General features: G+C 44.6%; 1 protein-coding gene across 1 annotated transcript in view; it reads right to left on the reverse strand.

The window, feature by feature from the left end:
• PPP6R2 (protein phosphatase 6 regulatory subunit 2) overlaps positions 1-7,898 on the reverse strand; it is a 210,669-nt gene that overhangs the window by 202,353 nt on the left and 418 nt on the right. The gene's annotated exons all lie outside the window — the stretch shown is intronic.

The following is a 7,898-nucleotide window of genomic DNA, read 5'->3' on the forward strand; positions in this document are numbered from 1 at the left end:
ACATTTGGGTAACAGTGATCATAACATGGTCTCATTTGAAATAAATTATCAAAAAACAGATTACTTGGGTTCAACAAAAGACCTTCAACTTTGGAAAGGCAGATTTTAATAAACTGAGGTCAAATCTAGTAGTAATACAATGGGATGATGTTTTTGCAGGGAAAATGTAGAAGATAAATGGGCAGTCTTTAAAAACATTGTTAGAAAAGCACACTTATCAGTGTATACCCTTGGGTAATAAGTATAAAAGAAATAAGTCAAAACCAATGTGGCTAAATAAACAGGTAGGGGGGGAAATGGACAAGAAGAGGAAGGCGTTTAGATTCTTTAAGTCAGAAGGGACAGAGACATCGTATCAGAATTATAAGGAATGTAACAAAAATTGCAAAAGGGCAATCAAATGAGCAAAAATGGATAATGAAAAAAGGATTGCAATAGAAAGTAAGGTCAACCCTAAAAAGTTCTTTAAGTACAGTACCTTACTAACAAAAAATAAGAAAAGAAAATATAGGGCCCTTTCAGTGTGAGATGGGTAGGCAGATTATTGGAGATAAGGAAAAAGCTGAGGTATTAAACAAATTCTTTGCCTCTGTGTTTACCAGGGAAGAATCAAGTTCAATAGTAGTGCCGCAGGAGGAAGCCACAACCTCCATATTAATGAACAATTGGTTAACTGAGGAAGAAGTTCATAAGCGACTTGAAAAAATTAAAGTAAATAAGGCACCTGGCCCCGATGGCAAACATCCAAGAGTTCTCAAGGAGTTAAGCTCAGTAATAGCAAAACCATTATATTTAATATTCAAGGACTCCATTTCCACAGGCTCAGTACCACAAGATTGGCGTAAAGCAGATGTGGTGCCTATATTTAAAAAGGGAGCTAGATCACAACCGGGAAATTACAGACCTGTAAGCCTGACTTCAATAGTAGGGAAACTACTTGAAGGTTTAATGCGGGATAATATTCAGGAATATCTAATGGAAAACAAAATTATTAGTAATAGTCAGCATGGATTTATGAAGGATAGATCTTGCCAAACTAACCTTATTTGTTTCTTTGAGGAGGTAAGTAGGAATTTAGACCAGGGTAATGCAGTTGATGTGGTCTACTTAGATTTTGCAAAGGCTTTTGATACGGTTTCACACAAGAGGTTGGTGTACAAAATAAAGAAAGTTGGACTCAGTAAAAATATATGCACCTGGATTGAAAACTGGTTAAAGGACAGACAACAGAGGGTTGTCATAAATGGAACTTTTTCAGGTTGGGCTAAAGTCGTGAGTGGAGTACCTCAAGGATCGGTACTGGGAATTTTTAACTTGTTTATTAATGACCTTGAGGTTGGGATCGAGAGCAAAGTCTCCATCTTTGCTGATGATACTAAATTGTGTAAGGTAATAGAATCAGAGCAGGATGTAATTTCTCTTCAGAAGCACTTGGAGAGACTGGAAACGTGGGCAGGTAAATGGCAGATGAGGTTTAATACAGATAAATGTAAGGTTATGCATTTGGGGTACAAGAATAAAAAGGCGACTTACAAATTAAATGGAGATATATTGGGGGAATCCTTGATGGAGAAGGATTTAGGAGTGCTTGTAGACAGCAGGCTTAGAAATAGTGCTCAATGTCATGCAGTAGCTGCAAAGGCAAACAAGATCGTATCTTGCATCAAACGGGCAATGTATGAAAGGGAAGTAAACATAATTATGCCCCTTTACAAAGCATTAGTAAGACCACACCTTGAATATGGAGTACAATTTTGGGCACCAATCCTAAGAGAAGACATTATGGAACTAGAGAGTGCAGAGAAGAGCCACCAAATTAATAAAGGGGATGGACATTCTAACTTATGAGGAGAGGCTAGCTAAATTAGATTTATTTACATTAGAAAAGAGGCGTCTAAGAGGAGATATGATAACTATATAGAAATATATTCAGGGACAATACAAGGAGCTTTCAAAAGAACTGTTCATCCCACGGGCAGTACAAAGGACTCGGGCCATCCATTAAGGTTGGAGGAAAGGACATTTCACCAGCAACAAAGGAAAGGCTTCTTTACAGTAAGGGCAGTTAAAATGTGGAATTCATTACCCATGGAGACTGTGATGGCAGATACAATAGATTTGTTCAAAAAAAGGTTGGACATCTTTTTAGATGGGAAAGGTATACAGGGATATACCAAATAAGTATACATGGGAAGGATGTTGATCCAGGGATTAATCCGATTGCCAATTCTTGGAGTCAGGAAGGAATTATTTTTTCCCCTTAATGGGGTTTTTTGTTTGCCTTCCTCTGGATCAATAAGTATATATATAGGATAAAGTATCTGTTGTCTAAATTTAGCATAGGTTGAACTTGATGGACGGAAGTCTTTTTTCAACCTCATCTACTATGTAACTATGTAAAACAATAAAAAATTTGAAACAAAAAAAAAAAAAAATCAGAAAAGAAAATATAGGACCCTTTCCATATGAGATGATCAGGCAGATTATTGGAGATAAAGAGCAGAGGTATTAAACAAGTTCTTTACCTCTGCGTTTACCAGGGAAGAATCAGTTTCAATTGTAGTGCCGCAGGAGTATTGGTAGTACAAGCAGTATAAAAACCTAATACACATTTTTCCATTTTTTTTTTAACTGGGAAGAGGAGAGAAGAGACTCAACGTCCCCCTGACCTTATCTGGTCTGCCGGGGCTATGTGAGTATAGAAACAGAAAAGGAGCTGGGAGGGGAGGGAGGGTGGCGAGGGGGGTGTAGTAGGGGGAGAAGGGGGGGAGGAGGGGGGGAGGGGGGTGTAGTGGGGGGAGGTCTTGTTCCCCCTCTCCTTGACAACTCTGGTTTGGGTTTTGGTATCCTATGTTCCTCTAACCTGTTAAGGGGCATTTCGACGAAGAAGCGCCATATGGGTTTGCCAGGGGTCCCAAGTATTATTGTATGAGGTAGTAGACTTTTTCAGGAAGGCGGATAGTCTCTCCATGTCCATCACTTCTTGCACCCTTTTTATTATTGTTTGTTTTGAGGGGGGAGACACTTTCTTCCAGGCAGCAGCCACCGCACATCTAGCCGCCGTAAGAATGAAGGAGACTAATTTTCCTGTTGGGCGGTCCAGGTAATCAAAGGGCCTGGCCAACAGGTAGGTCAACGGGTCAATGGGTATTGTGAGGTCGGTGACCTCTTCTATTAATTTTTGTGTCATTTCCCAGTACTTCTGAATTTCCGGACATGTCCACCAGATGTGGGTCATGTCCCCCTTTTGACCGCAGCCTCTCCAACATAGGTCAGATGCCAGGGGGTAAATTTGATTTATTCTAACTGGGGTAAGATACCAGCGGAACAGAATTTTATATATATTTTCTTTGATTGTGGTACATATAGAAGTTCCTGAGGCATTTTCCCAAATACTTTCCCAGTCCTCTCGGTCTATAACTATATCCAATTCTGCTGCCCAGTGCAGCATATAGTCGTGTGTGGGGGCTTCCGTGGCCCTCTCTAACTCTGCGTAGATTTGTGTTATTAGACCTCGTTGATGGCCTGTTTCCCTACAGAGCCGTTTGAAACCCTGTGAGAGGGGGAAATTCCAACGTTGGGGATAATGTTTGAGTGAAGTGCCGAATTTGTAGGTACTTAAAAACGTTTAGTCCTACCATTTCATATTTGGTTTGAAGATTTTGGAAGCTCAGGAACTTCTCGAAGCTCAGGAGGTCGGCAATCGCTCTGATATTTTTTGTTTTAAACTGATCGAATTGTCTGGGCTCACATCCAGGGGGAAATTTCGGATTGTTATGAATTGGAATTAGTTGAGATTTAGGTGTAGTGAGCTTAAATTTGAGTTTGCTTTTCACCCAGCTCTCCCAGGTGTGTCTCCTCGGACCTAACTTGAGTTTGCAATGCTGCATGTCCTCCCTACTCAAGGACCAAAGGCAGGCCGGCAGCGAAGGCATCCCGGCATATTGTGTTTCTATATCCAGCCAGCAGTATTGGCTTGGGTTCGCTTTCCAGACTACCACCTGGCGCAATTGGGCGGCTAGGAAGTACCTTGCGATGTCTGGGACACCCATTCCTCCTCTCCTCCTTGAGGCCAGGAGAACCGATCTGGTGACTCTGGGTTTTTTCCCTTGCCAAATAAAGTGGAAAATTAGTTTTTGAATGTTTTTTAATTCCGAGCCAGGGATGTGGACCGGGAGAGTCTGGAAATAGTATAGTAATCTAGGGAGTATGTTCATTTTAACTGAGATCCTTCTCCCGATCCATGATATCTGGTATCCTCCCCATTTCTCTAGATCTTGTTTGATTTTTTGGAACAGTGCCGGATAGTTATGTTGATACAAAGTTTGGTAGGTCCTTGATATCTTGACTCCCAAGTATTTGATACATGAGGAGCTCCAACGATAGTTAAAGTTTAGTTTGAGGAGTTGCACCTCTGGCTCTGGCAGGCTTAGGTTCAGGGCTTCTGATTTATCGTTATTTATTTTATATCCTGAGATTTTTCCAAAATCTCGGAGTTCTTTTTGTAGGTTGGGTGGGAGATTTGGGGGTTAGTGAGGGTTAGGATGACATCATCTGCGAATAGGGATCTTTTATGCTGCCTGTTTCCAATTTCTATTCCCTGGATGTCTCTATTGAGTCGTATTGCTGATGCCAGTGGCTCTATCGTAAGTGCAAAAAGGAGAGGAGATAGGGGGCATCCCTGTCGAGTTCCGTTGGTAATCTCGAATCTCTGGTTATTGCCCCCTGGTAATTTTATTGCTGCTGACGGGTTTTGGTATAGACTACGGACCCCCTCCAGATATGCGTCGTTAAAGCCAAATTTGCGCATAGTATGGTCCAGGAATTGCCAGTTTATTCTATCGAACGCCTTCTCTGCGTCTAGGCTTAACAGTAATGCTTTGGTCCCTGTGAGGTGCACATGGTCGATAATATCGATTATCTTCCAAGTATTGTCTGAGGCTTCCCTTCCATAAAGTGATTAAATGTTTTTAGAAGATGCGTGGATAGTGTGGGCAAGAATCTCTTGTAGTAGACGTTAGTGAAACCATCAGGGCCAGGAGATTTGGTAATCTTTAATGATTTGTCCGCCACCTCCAGTTCCTCTTTTGTGATCTCAGCATTGAGGACTGTGTTTTCCTCCTCCGTTAATGTGGGGAGTTGACCCAAATAAAACAAGAGATGTCATAGCGCGCCTCCACCGGTATACAGTAAAAGAAAAAATCATGAGGGCCAGCAGGGAGAAGGAACCCATCACATTCCGGGATGATCACCTCCAGGTATATAACGACCTATCTAAGCTTTCTGTAGACAAGCGGCGAGAACTACAGCCATTAACCAAATTGATGCGAGACCAGGGAATAAAATATAAATGGGGCTTCCCTTTCAAATTAATGGTGATCCGAAACGGGAAATTTCACGCAATAAGACACCCCACAGAGATGACCCGACTGGCCAAAGCTATAGGCCTCGACCCCCCTCCAGCATGGGACACAGATATATCCGGGACCCCCAGCCGGGACACCGAAGAGCCCATAGTCAGGGCATCGCAGCGGCTAGCTGGCCAAAGACAACAACAAACACAAAGATAAAGATACCACAACTTACCTGTGTTCTCCCGACCCCAGTTGAAAGTTTCTCCCCAGCAAAACTCTACCCTGCCATACTGACAGCGGATTCCACAAGTCCCCGGGAAAAATCCAACGGAAACAGATGCAAGCCAGGACTACAGCGAACCCACGGAAGCAAGAACCCCCGAAGCAAGCCCCACAGTCGCCTGCGACAGACCCCCACCGCTCCCAGATCGGCAGTTAAAAGAACGCGGAACGAAGATGGCCGCCGCCACCACACCCAGGAGTTCCCCGGAGTTCCCCGGAGCCCAGACACAGCTACTTGAAACCAACCCGCGGGGGAGATCGGAAGGAGGAAGTCGCCTGCTTGACACGCAGGAGAGGAGAGCGGCTGGGAGAAAGCCGCTACCTGCCCCCCGTGTTACCTGTCCTCCCCCTCCCTGTCTCTTCCCTCCGCCATCCGCGGGGGGAGAACTCCCTGGGATGATCAAAAGTAAAAGACACGGCGCAAGCACCCCCTGAGGTATGTGACTGAGAAGCGGGGACTGCGGACTGGCTTCTCATCCTAACCGTGAGTACAGCGCCCCGTAAAACTAGTCACCAGAACATTAAAAGAGACAAACGCCCAACGCGAGTCCGCGAGCCTGTAAAATGGCGAAGCATTCAGTCACTCCCCATAGTCACCATGATGGGGCCCTGGGCCGAGCATACTACTTGCCCGTCCACCACTGGTCTGCCCAGACACAACGGGACCCCAGATAGCAGAACTGTTGGGACTACATGTGTACTAAGCTGGCCCCCCCCTGAGGACTCATGTTCCCCCCCATCCCCCCCCCTTTTTTTTCTCCCCCAGGGTACACATGCAACTACACATAAAGAGCAAGGCCGGTAACACAGTTGTAATCCACACGCAGCGCCCTGTACAAAAGCTGCAGCAAAAATGTTTACTCCATAACACCCTTAAAAACAACATCAAGACCACTAAACTAAGCGGCCCCTAGCTGCACAAAACCAAAACAACGTAGGTACCCCCCGTCCTCCCCCTCCCCTCCCCCCCCCTTTACCCCCGAAGGGATCAACTCACATAGGCAAAAGTCAAAAGACCCCCCAGACGAAACTCCCATCCCATGCGCAACTGGGAACATAATGAAATGGCTTACTGTGCCCCGCTGGAGAAATAGACATGCTATCTGTATAACGGAAATGTTAAATGTTGTTGATTATAAAAAAACCAGACGTGAATGTATAGGCTAAATGGACTCTAAAATCCCTCACATCAATATGCGGGCCCGCCATTATAACCAAAAATGTACGCTGTTTCAATGCTCAGAAGTCATATATAAATGTGCAAAACGATTTTTAACTATATATCCCCCTCCCATTCCCCCCCCCCCCCCCCCCCATTATTATTATTTTTTTTTTGGCTTACTGTGTCCCACTGGAGAAATAGACAAGTAATCTGATGTGGATGGTTATAAAAAGCGATGTTGAATGTAACGGTCAAAAGACCTCTGAAACCCCTCAAATCAATATGCGGGTCTCTCACCACAGCCAAAAACACACGTTGTTTTACAACCAGAGCTGTATGCAAATGTGAAATGATTCTCCACTGTGTATTCCCCCCCCCTACCCCCCCCACCCCTACCCTTCCCCCCTCCACACACGCCCCCCACCCCCCCCTCCCGCCCATCTTCCCTTACCCCCCCTCCACCCCCAAGTCCACCCCACCCCTCCCCCCTTTCCCTCCCCCCACCCTTTCCCTCCCCACACAGGCCCCCCCCCGCCCCTTTCCCTCCCTGGGACAGAGAGAAAAACAGAACGGTTAAATGTGCCCCACCGGGGGACTAGAAATGTTAAATGTTGTTGCTGGTTATAAAAAACGGAGACGAATATACAGGCCAAAGGGACTCTAAAATCCCGCCAAACCATTATATTTAATATTCAAGGACTCCATTTCCACAGGCTCAATATCACAAGATTGGCGTAAAGCAAATGTGGTGCCTATATTTAAAAAGGGAGCTAGATCACAACCGGGAAATTACAGACCTGTAAGCCTGACTTCAATAGTGGGGAAGCTAATTGAAAGTTTCATACGGGATAATATTCAGGAATATCTAATGGAAAACAAAATTATTAGTAATAGTCAGCAGGGATTTATGAAGGACTAGCTGAGAGACCCGGCGTTGCCCGGGATGTAAATGCGTAATAGGTAGTATTATTTATAAATGGTGGAACAATAGGTGACTATTTGTTGGAAGGTTCCACAGTACAATGTATATTTTGGTGACATAAGTGATGTAAAAATGTGAGGCGTGTGTCCTGCTAGGGTGTGAGGCGGCGGGTGGTGTT

The sequence above is a fragment of the Ascaphus truei genome, chromosome 5 (genome assembly GCF_040206685.1).
Source record: "Ascaphus truei isolate aAscTru1 chromosome 5, aAscTru1.hap1, whole genome shotgun sequence".
In the NCBI taxonomy this organism is placed as follows: domain Eukaryota; kingdom Metazoa; phylum Chordata; class Amphibia; order Anura; family Ascaphidae; genus Ascaphus; species Ascaphus truei.